This window comes from Oryzias latipes, chromosome 1, assembly GCF_053564925.1.
Source record: "Oryzias latipes strain Hd-rR chromosome 1, Olatipes_Hd-rR_3.1".
NCBI lineage: Eukaryota > Metazoa > Chordata > Actinopteri > Beloniformes > Adrianichthyidae > Oryzias > Oryzias latipes.
This window is the reverse complement of record NC_136237.1, coordinates 5014897-5025396: the sequence shown is the minus strand read 5'-3', so window position 1 is coordinate 5025396 and position 10500 is coordinate 5014897. Positions and strand designations below refer to the sequence as shown.

Genomic DNA, 10500 nt, shown 5'->3' with positions numbered 1-10500 from the left:
CAAGTTATTTTGTCCACACTATAACTTCACAAATGAAGCTGGAGTTTCAACATGAATATGAGCAAAATTTTACGCAGATCCATCGTTACACTGCAGCAGAGAAATGTTCAGTCTGACACTAACAGCCTCCAATATGTTAAGATAAACTAAACTGTAGTATCCTTGTGAATTTCCTTGTGAAGACAGACTACTTTTGCCAATTTTGTAACATTTATAATGTTTTTGTGTTAGCCATTAACCCTTGCATTGATGTCAGTATGTGTCTGGCCGTCGTTAAAATGTATTTGTGGGTTCAATGCTGAACAACTGGCACCAGGATTTAGCTGTGGTTATATTATGTGATTACTTTGCAACTTTAATTGCAAAGAACCACAAGTTATTTCAGGTCTCTTGAAACGTTTGGATTCACTTATTCAATTCAATCTTTTTTTTTTGTTTCTTCTCAGACTAAAAATGAATACATAGTATTGAAATGAATGCATAGTTTTGTTCGGACATTTATTTCAGATGTGTGCCGCATTCCAGTTTGTTCCTTTTGTGTATGTTTTTGTATCATTTATAGTGGTTGTGTAAGCTTTATTTTGTTTTGAAAATTATAATACAACTTGTAATTGTCAAAGTTTCTGTTACAGCTGGGGCTGTATTTGATTTTGGTTTGTTTGTTTGTTCTGTGTTTTGTGTGTTATTTTTGTATCAGAGTGGGACTTCTGTGTTTTTTGTGGATCTTTGTATGTCTGTGATTATTTTCAGGTGTGCTGGCAAGGGTGTGGCCTCCATTTGGACAAGCTGGTGGAGGCAGCCTTTAAAAGCCACCACTTGGACGTCCAGCCGGTGAGAAGGGTGCCTTGCAGCAAAAGCCTCCACTGCAGCTTGGCCCTCTTCTCCATTTTGTTTTGTTCTCCATTTTGTTTATGTCTTCTCCACTTGTTTTAGTTTGTGTTGCACTTTGTAGTTTGTAGTTTTGTCTGTGCCCACTCTGTTTAGTCCTTTGGTTTATGATTTTGTTTAAGTGAAGCTGTAGGGGTGAACCGCCATTTTGTTTAGTACATGTTTTCTCCTGGTTTTGTTAGGTTAGGGAGGTTAGCGTTCTGTCTTTTATTTCCCTTTTCTTTTGTTGCAGGTAAGATTACATGTTGCAGTTAGTTGGGGTTTTGTTTGTTGTTTTGGCCTGGGTTCACCCTGAAGCCTTTTAGTTTCACTTTTAGTTATTGTTGGATTGTTTGTTTATATGTAAATAAATTTGGTTATTTTATGGAGACATTCGTTTGGTGTTTTGTGTTGCAGTCAACTTGGTAGCAAAACCTTTACTTTTTTATGTTATGCCCCCCCCAGCACCCCTAGACACACAAAGGGGGCGTAACATAATTGGGGGCTCGTCCGGGATTGTTAACCGTTTGGGTTTCTCTTATTTGTTAATTGATTTGTGGGTTTTTGATCAGAATTAATATTGGCTTGGAGTATTTGGTTAACAGTTTGTTTTCTTTGTAGACCTTAATTTGATTTGAAGTCAGTGACCTGTTGGGTTTGTGAGACCAAGAACATTTTTCAAAGAGCAGTTTATGTCTGAGCATGGAGTGTTACAACCCTCGGGCATACCTTGGCTGGAGACATCAGTTGGAGGTGGTGTAGGCGATGATGTAGGAGTGGAGGCTGCTGCAGCTGTTGCCAATGCTACTAACCCCGCTCGGGCGGAGGCAGGTACGGTGGTTCCTGCTGCCGTAGCCGGTTAAGGGGGGGGCCAGACCCAACTCTTGTGTTCCAGACTGGGGTTGCCACGGAGGAGCTCTACTGCCCATCCAGTGTGAGTAAACACCTCGCTCTTGATTGAGTCACTTTGAATTTGTATTGGCTGTTTTTAATGCACTCTGTGTTTTGAGTGCATTAAGGCCTGTGTGTCCTGACCAAAACCTTTGAAGTCAGTGCTTAAGCACATTGCCAACATTTCGTAGGACACAAACTGTTAACCAAACTTGTGTTGAATTTTGTTTGAAACACATTCGTTTTGTTTGTTTAATTTCAAGTCTGTCTTGTGTGACTAGTGAGACTAGTCTTGACGGGTGCGTGTCTTGCGGGGCGCGCACCCCGAGTTGACGGGTGCGTGTTCTGCGGGGCGCGCACCCCGAGTTGACGGGTGCGTGTTCTGCGGGGCGCGCATCCCGAGTTGACGGGTGCGTGTCCTGCGGGGCGCGCACCCCGAGTTGACGGGTGCGTGTCCTGCGGGGCGCGCACCCCGAGTTGACGGGTGCGTGTCCTGCGGGGCGCGCACCCCGAGTTGACGGGTGCGTGTCCTGCGGGGCGCGCACCCCGAGTTGACGGGTGCGTGTTCTGCGGGGCGCGCACCCCGAGTTTGACGGTCGCGTGCCCAGAGGGGTACGCGTCCCGAGTTTTTGTGATGTGTCTTGTGTGGTCAGTTAGTTTCTGTGGCGCATCTTGAGTTTGTCGTTAGCTTTGTGTGGTGTACTGAGTTTGGGGGGGGTTGTCTTCTGAGGCCATCTTGAGTTTGTGTGGTGTGCTGTGAGAGCCACGACTTTTTTTTATTTCTTTTTTTTTTTTTTTTTTTTTTTTTTTTTTGTGTGCTCCACTTAGGGTAAAAACTTCTTTTTGAAGAAGTTTTATCTTGGGTAGGGGGGTGTTACAGCTGGGGCTGTATTTGATTTTGGTTTGTTTGTTTGTTCTGTGTTTTGTGTGTTATTTTTGTATCAGAGTGGGACTTCTGTGTTTTTTGTGGATCTTTGTATGTCTGTGATTATTTTCAGGTGTGCTGGCAAGGGTGTGGCCTCCATTTGGACAAGCTGGTGGAGGCAGCCTTTAAAAGCCACCACTTGGACGTCCAGCCGGTGAGAAGGGTGCCTTGCAGCAAAAGCCTCCACTGCAGCTTGGCCCTCTTCTCCATTTTGTTTTGTTCTCCATTTTGTTTATGTCTTCTCCACTTGTTTTAGTTTGTGTTGCACTTTGTAGTTTGTAGTTTTGTCTGTGCCCACTCTGTTTAGTCCTTTGGTTTATGATTTTGTTTAAGTGAAGCTGTAGGGGTGAACCGCCATTTTGTTTAGTACATGTTTTCTCCTGGTTTTGTTAGGTTAGGGAGGTTAGCGTTCTGTCTTTTATTTCCCTTTTCTTTTGTTGCAGGTAAGATTACATGTTGCAGTTAGTTGGGGTTTTGTTTGTTGTTTTGGCCTGGGTTCACCCTGAAGCCTTTTAGTTTCACTTTTAGTTATTGTTGGATTGTTTGTTTATATGTAAATAAATTTGGTTATTTTATGGAGACATTCGTTTGGTGTTTTGTGTTGCAGTCAACTTGGTAGCAAAACCTTTACTTTTTTATGTTATGCCCCCCCCAGCACCCCTAGACACACAAAGGGGGCGTAACATAATTGGGGGCTCGTCCGGGATTGTTAACCGTTTGGGTTTCTCTTATTTGTTAATTGATTTGTGGGTTTTTGATCAGAATTAATATTGGCTTGGAGTATTTGGTTAACAGTTTGTTTTCTTTGTAGACCTTAATTTGATTTGAAGTCAGTGACCTGTTGGGTTTGTGAGACCAAGAACATTTTTCAAAGAGCAGTTTATGTCTGAGCATGGAGTGTTACAACCCTCGGGCATACCTTGGCTGGAGACATCAGTTGGAGGTGGTGTAGGCGATGATGTAGGAGTGGAGGCTGCTGCAGCTGTTGCCAATGCTACTAACCCCGCTCGGGCGGAGGCAGGTACGGTGGTTCCTGCTGCCGTAGCCGGTTAAGGGGGGGGCCAGACCCAACTCTTGTGTTCCAGACTGGGGTTGCCACGGAGGAGCTCTACTGCCCATCCAGTGTGAGTAAACACCTCGCTCTTGATTGAGTCACTTTGAATTTGTATTGGCTGTTTTTAATGCACTCTGTGTTTTGAGTGCATTAAGGCCTGTGTGTCCTGACCAAAACCTTTGAAGTCAGTGCTTAAGCACATTGCCAACATTTCGTAGGACACAAACTGTTAACCAAACTTGTGTTGAATTTTGTTTGAAACACATTCGTTTTGTTTGTTTAATTTCAAGTCTGTCTTGTGTGACTAGTGAGACTAGTCTTGACGGGTGCGTGTCTTGCGGGGCGCGCACCCCGAGTTGACGGGTGCGTGTTCTGCGGGGCGCGCACCCCGAGTTGACGGGTGCGTGTTCTGCGGGGCGCGCATCCCGAGTTGACGGGTGCGTGTCCTGCGGGGCGCGCACCCCGAGTTGACGGGTGCGTGTCCTGCGGGGCGCGCACCCCGAGTTGACGGGTGCGTGTCCTGCGGGGCGCGCACCCCGAGTTGACGGGTGCGTGTCCTGCGGGGCGCGCACCCCGAGTTGACGGGTGCGTGTTCTGCGGGGCGCGCACCCCGAGTTTGACGGTCGCGTGCCCAGAGGGGTACGCGTCCCGAGTTTTTGTGATGTGTCTTGTGTGGTCAGTTAGTTTCTGTGGCGCATCTTGAGTTTGTCGTTAGCTTTGTGTGGTGTACTGAGTTTGGGGGGGGTTGTCTTCTGAGGCCATCTTGAGTTTGTGTGGTGTGCTGTGAGAGCCACGACTTTTTTTTATTTCTTTTTTTTTTTTTTTTTTTTTTTTTTTTTTGTGTGCTCCACTTAGGGTAAAAACTTCTTTTTGAAGAAGTTTTATCTTGGGTAGGGGGGTGTTACAGCTGGGGCTGTATTTGATTTTGGTTTGTTTGTTTGTTCTGTGTTTTGTGTGTTATTTTTGTATCAGAGTGGGACTTCTGTGTTTTTTGTGGATCTTTGTATGTCTGTGATTATTTTCAGGTGTGCTGGCAAGGGTGTGGCCTCCATTTGGACAAGCTGGTGGAGGCAGCCTTTAAAAGCCACCACTTGGACGTCCAGCCGGTGAGAAGGGTGCCTTGCAGCAAAAGCCTCCACTGCAGCTTGGCCCTCTTCTCCATTTTGTTTTGTTCTCCATTTTGTTTATGTCTTCTCCACTTGTTTTAGTTTGTGTTGCACTTTGTAGTTTGTAGTTTTGTCTGTGCCCACTCTGTTTAGTCCTTTGGTTTATGATTTTGTTTAAGTGAAGCTGTAGGGGTGAACCGCCATTTTGTTTAGTACATGTTTTCTCCTGGTTTTGTTAGGTTAGGGAGGTTAGCGTTCTGTCTTTTATTTCCCTTTTCTTTTGTTGCAGGTAAGATTACATGTTGCAGTTAGTTGGGGTTTTGTTTGTTGTTTTGGCCTGGGTTCACCCTGAAGCCTTTTAGTTTCACTTTTAGTTATTGTTGGATTGTTTGTTTATATGTAAATAAATTTGGTTATTTTATGGAGACATTCGTTTGGTGTTTTGTGTTGCAGTCAACTTGGTAGCAAAACCTTTACTTTTTTATGTTATGCCCCCCCCAGCACCCCTAGACACACAAAGGGGGCGTAACAGTTTCACTTAACTTTTTTGTGTGTCATAAAAAATCCATTAGTATTAATTTTGTTGTTATTGATAAATAAATAAAAAAATTGTTAAGTATAATGATCTCTTATGTTACCTAGAAGGCCTGCACTAGATTAAAGCAGAGCCAAGATTTGTGTATAATTTAATTAGGATAGTCCAAGGTCTGACAAGTCTGTTGTTAGTCTCTCCCTAGAGTACCTCCTTCTCCACCCCCACATTAAATAAACTGCTGTAGTGTCAGTTTACCCCCCTCATTCTTTATGACCAACAACTGTTTGCATTGTCTGCAAAATGGGTTTGACTGCTACACACCTTAAACCTGGGGGATTTTCTCCATACACCTTAATCCTCGTGATTTATTTATCTATCTGATGCTACTCTGTTTAACTACCTCCTATTGCAATGCTACTGTGAACCTTTGCACACTCACCATCTGCCCTTACAGCTTTAACAATACTTCATTAGGTGCTGCTGTGGACTTTATTTCTTGTGTATGCTTCTTTGTTTTGTCTGTGTCAATTTGCATAACTTGCAATACTACCCTTAGTGTGTTCGGCCTGTTTACCTGTCTCGTTTAATGGGGGTAACTATTTCAGAGTAATTTGGGATTTTGGAGAGATTTTTACATAAGATACTCATCCTGAGACATTCAGACTGTCACCACCAGCCTCAAACGGAGTGTTCAGGGTCTTTCAGTAAATTAGAAGGAAAAGTATGAATCATGTGTTTTATGTAAATATGAAACAAAATACCAACATAAATTGCATCAAAATGTAGGAATAGTAATAAATGATTGTTAAATCTTAATGATGTAATCTTTTCATCAGTATGACAACATTAGGCCTTGCAATAGTAAAAACCCTTGAAAAGAGCAAATGCATAAATGAATAAAACACTGACTGGCTGTGAGGGACAGTTTTCAAAAATGAACACATTTTTCTCAAAAAAAGTTGAAAAGTCAATCAAAACAAAATCAATTCAGGCGGTAAACCAAACTTTAACTTAACAAACCAAACAGACGACTAAAAATTAAACCTATCTAACAAGAAGACGCACGCCTATCGGACCATTCTCCCATGTTTCTGCCCAAACATAGGAGAAACTCAAGACAACACTTAGTCTTTCAATGGATAGAAAAAGAACAGAAATATAATGTACATAAAGGTATGCTAGGATCAACTTTAGCAGCACTGGGACCCCAAATGGGATTAAGTTGATTGGGAAGATGGATGAATAATATTAAGTGCTAAATGAATGACACCATCTATTTAGGTGCATGCCAGACAAATTTTAGGATTTGCATTTGCAGGAGTCGCATTTTTTACACGCCGCGCAGTGGCCGTTGAGGTTTTTACACTTTGAACGCTGGCGCACTTCTGGCTAACGCTGCTCCCCTGGACCAGTTTTTCAGCATTTCTAAGCCTATGGACTCTGTTTCTTGCCCCAAATTGTGGATATCTATCAATACCACCTTTTGTACAACTACCTGTGGACTGTCACCAGGATCTGTACACGTACTGTTCAGAACAACAACCGCCGGCTGTTTTGTGCGAACTAGGCTGCCTGCTGATTCCTCGCCGCGCCGGACACAATATGGATCAACGCTGAGTGGATTCTATTTGCCTGGACCATCCTGTCTCTGGTCAAGCATCCACTGACAGTTCTCCTTCAGTACTCTGCCTTGGACCTCGCTAAACTCCGCCCGACTCACCTTGATGTTCCTCCGCCATCGCTTCTCCAGCACCCGGACATCTTCTACCAGCCCCGTCTGAGATAAATTCACCGTGGCTCACGGCGTATCCTCCAGGATGGCTCCTCCAACTCCATTAGATCTATCTGGTCTTCTACCCGATGCCCGCCGAGGAACTCCCGACGCCGCGCTGGCTCACCTGGCCCGGGTAGCTAACGAAACCGCTGCTGCTAACCTCTCCAGCATGACGGCCAACTTCGGTCTCCTAAACATCCGCTCGCTCACGAGCAAGGGGCATCTCGTCCAAGATCTCCTCATCGACCGAAAGTTGGACTTCATGTGTCTAACAGAGACTTGGCAGCAGCCGAATGATGTCACCGCTCTGAACGACGCGACACCTCCGGGGTTTGTTTACATCGCTCACCCTCGTGTCTCGGGGCGCGGGGGGGGGGACTCGCTATGATCCACCGTGAGAACTGGAGGCTCACGCCCCTGACTGTACATGCCTATCAATCATTCGAGGCTACAGCATGTCAGCTATCTGGACCGACCCCAACTATTGTAGCAACTGTCTACCGACCCCCAAAACCTAATAAGGATTTTATCGCTGACTTTTCGGACCTTCTGACTCATCTCTCCACGCTCTCATCCAACCTATTAATCTTGGGTGACTTTAATATTCACATGGACAATGTCAGCAACACCCTCACCAAAGATTTTACATCCTGTCTGGACAGCTTTGATCTTCATCAGCACATCAACTTCCCCACCCATAAGAATGGTCATGTACTTGACCTTGTTTGCTACTCAGATGTTCACCCTCTGGACTGTAAACCAGATATTTTCCCTTTTTCAGACCATATGCTGTTATCTTTTGAGGTCAACCTCTCTCTCTCCAAAACCAACCTTCCCCGTACGATAACCTTCCGTAAGATTAAGGACATCAACCTGGACAATTTTTCTTTACTCATCAACAGCCTTCCCCCCACTGACAGTCATTCCACTACAGACAAACTACTTTTACATTACAATGCCAACCTCCAAAATCTCCTGGACAATCTTGCTCCACTTAAATCCAGGTCCATCACTTTCACCACTTCTGCACCCTGGTTCACTCCCACTCTCAGACAACTGAAAGCCAAAGGACGACAACTGGAAAGATTATTCAGAAAAACTGGTTTTACTGTCCATAAGCAAATGTACACTACACACCTTTCTCAGTACAATGATTGTATTTCTGAGGCAAAAATCACTTATTTCTCTGGTCTAGTAAACTCTTCAGTAGGTAACACAAGAGCTCTTTTTTCACTCCTCTCAAAAACAACAACATGCCCAAATGTACTTCCCCCCCACTTGTACTCTTCAGATTTTTGTAACTCCTTGGTATCATTTTTCACAACAAAAATTGAGCAGATCCATCAGCAACTTAAGCCATCTTCAAGTCCAAATTCAATCCCTGCTGCTTTAATTCCCCCACTTCATTTGTTTTCTGCTTTTAACCTCCCATCAGTTGATGAAATTAGTGAATTCATCCAAAAATCCAACACCTCTTCCTGCCAGCTTGATCCAATACCCACTGCTTTGGTCAAGGCTACTCACCCCACTCTGTCCCCACTGATCACCCGGCATCATTCACGCCTCCCTCAAGACCGGAACAGTTCCCACTGCTCTCATACCAGCAGTAGTCACCCCCATACTAAAAAAGCCTGGTTCCGACCCCTCCAATCTCAACAACTTCTGCCCAATATCAAACGTTCCATTCATCTCCAAAATTCTTGAAAAAACAGTAGCTGCTCAACTCCATGCTCATCTCTCCGGCAATTGTTTATACGAACAGCTCCAGTCTGGTTTCCGTCCCCTCCATAGCACAGAAACAGCTCTCTTCAAGATCACTCACGACATCCTCCTTGCAGCAGATGCTGGTTCAGTCTCCATCCTCCTCCTGCTAGATTTGAGTGCGGCGTTTGACACCATCTCCCACCCCATCCTTCTGGACAGACTCTCCAATATTGGCATCACCAACCTACCCCTTAGCTGGTTCCATTCATATCTCTCAGGTCGCACCCAGCTCATCCTGTTAAAATAATTCACCTCTCCCATCACACCAATCACCACATGTGTGCCCCAGGGCTCTGTCCTGGGGCCCCTTCTCTTCATCATCTACCTCCTCCCCCTCGGCAACATTTTTTGGAAATACAACGTACACTTTCACTGCTATGCCGACGACACCCAGCTCTACATCTCCTCCAAACCTGGCTCTACGTTTCCACCTTCTTCCCTCTCCAATTGTCTTTCTGAGGTCAAATCCTGGTACACGTCAAATTTCCTTAAATTAAATTGCAATAAGACTGAACTCCTCGTTGTTGGCACTAAATCCAATCTTAGCAAAGTTGATAATTTCTTTCTCTCCTTCGACAATTCCTCCATATTTCCCTCCCCTCAGGTTAAGAGTCTGGATGTCCTCCTTGACAGTATTCTGTCATTCACTGCCCACATTAATAACATCACCCGCTCCGCTTACTTCCATCTGCGTAACATTCGTTGTCTCCGTCCCACTCTCACTCCTCACTTTACAGCTGTCCTGGTCCACAGTCTCGTCCCCTCCCGTATCGACTACTGCAACTCCCTTCTATCTGGACTTCCACAAAAAAACCATCCGTAAGCTTCAAGTGGTTCAAAACTCAGCTGCTTGAATAATAACCCAAACCCCCTCCATTCACCACATTACACCCGTCTTACAGCAGCTTCATTGGTTACCAATACCTCACCGGATCACCTACAAAATCCTCATCATAACCTTCAAAGCCCTTCACAACCTCGCCCCTCCGTATCTCTCAGAGCTCCTAACAGTTGCTCCCCCCACTCGCTCCCTCAGATCCTCTTCCTCCCTTCGACTGGCCATTCCACGAACACTTGTTACCATGGGAGGTAGAGCATTCAGCAGCACTGCCCACAACTCTAGAACTCCCTCCCCTCTGATCTACAAAATATGGACTCACTCACTCAGTTTTCCAAACACCTCAAAACTGACCTTTTTTCTCGTGTATCCACCTCATAATTTTTAAATTGCTGTTTTTAACTGTTAACTTATTTTGTGTTCTGGAATTTTACTGTTGTATGTTTATGTTTTTACATACTTTGTACAGTGAGGTGACCTTGAGTGCCCGGAAAGGCGCCATATAAATAAAATGTATTATTATTATTATTATTATTAAGAAGAATTAAAAATTTGACAGAGATGGGATCATTTTTTTGACATTAGTCGGTGGCCGCCTGGGCACATTTGGAGATCATGCAGTGACAGGCGGTAGCGGGAAGACTTTCAATGACTGATAGAACGATCTCCAAGGTCGCCAAAGTTGTCTGATAATCATCTGATATTAGACTACCACCCTCCAGCCACGCCCTTGACTCTGTGCTGCA

At 44.6% G+C, this 10500-nt stretch overlaps 1 pseudogene across 1 annotated transcript; it reads left to right on the top strand.

The window, feature by feature from the left end:
* Positions 1–6381: 6381 nt before the first annotated feature.
* On the top strand, positions 6382–10142 carry LOC144988662 (uncharacterized; annotated as a pseudogene). The gene has a single exon (XR_013652668.1). The product of XR_013652668.1 is annotated as an uncharacterized LOC144988662 (transcript).
* The last annotated feature ends 358 nt before the right edge of the window (positions 10143–10500 follow it).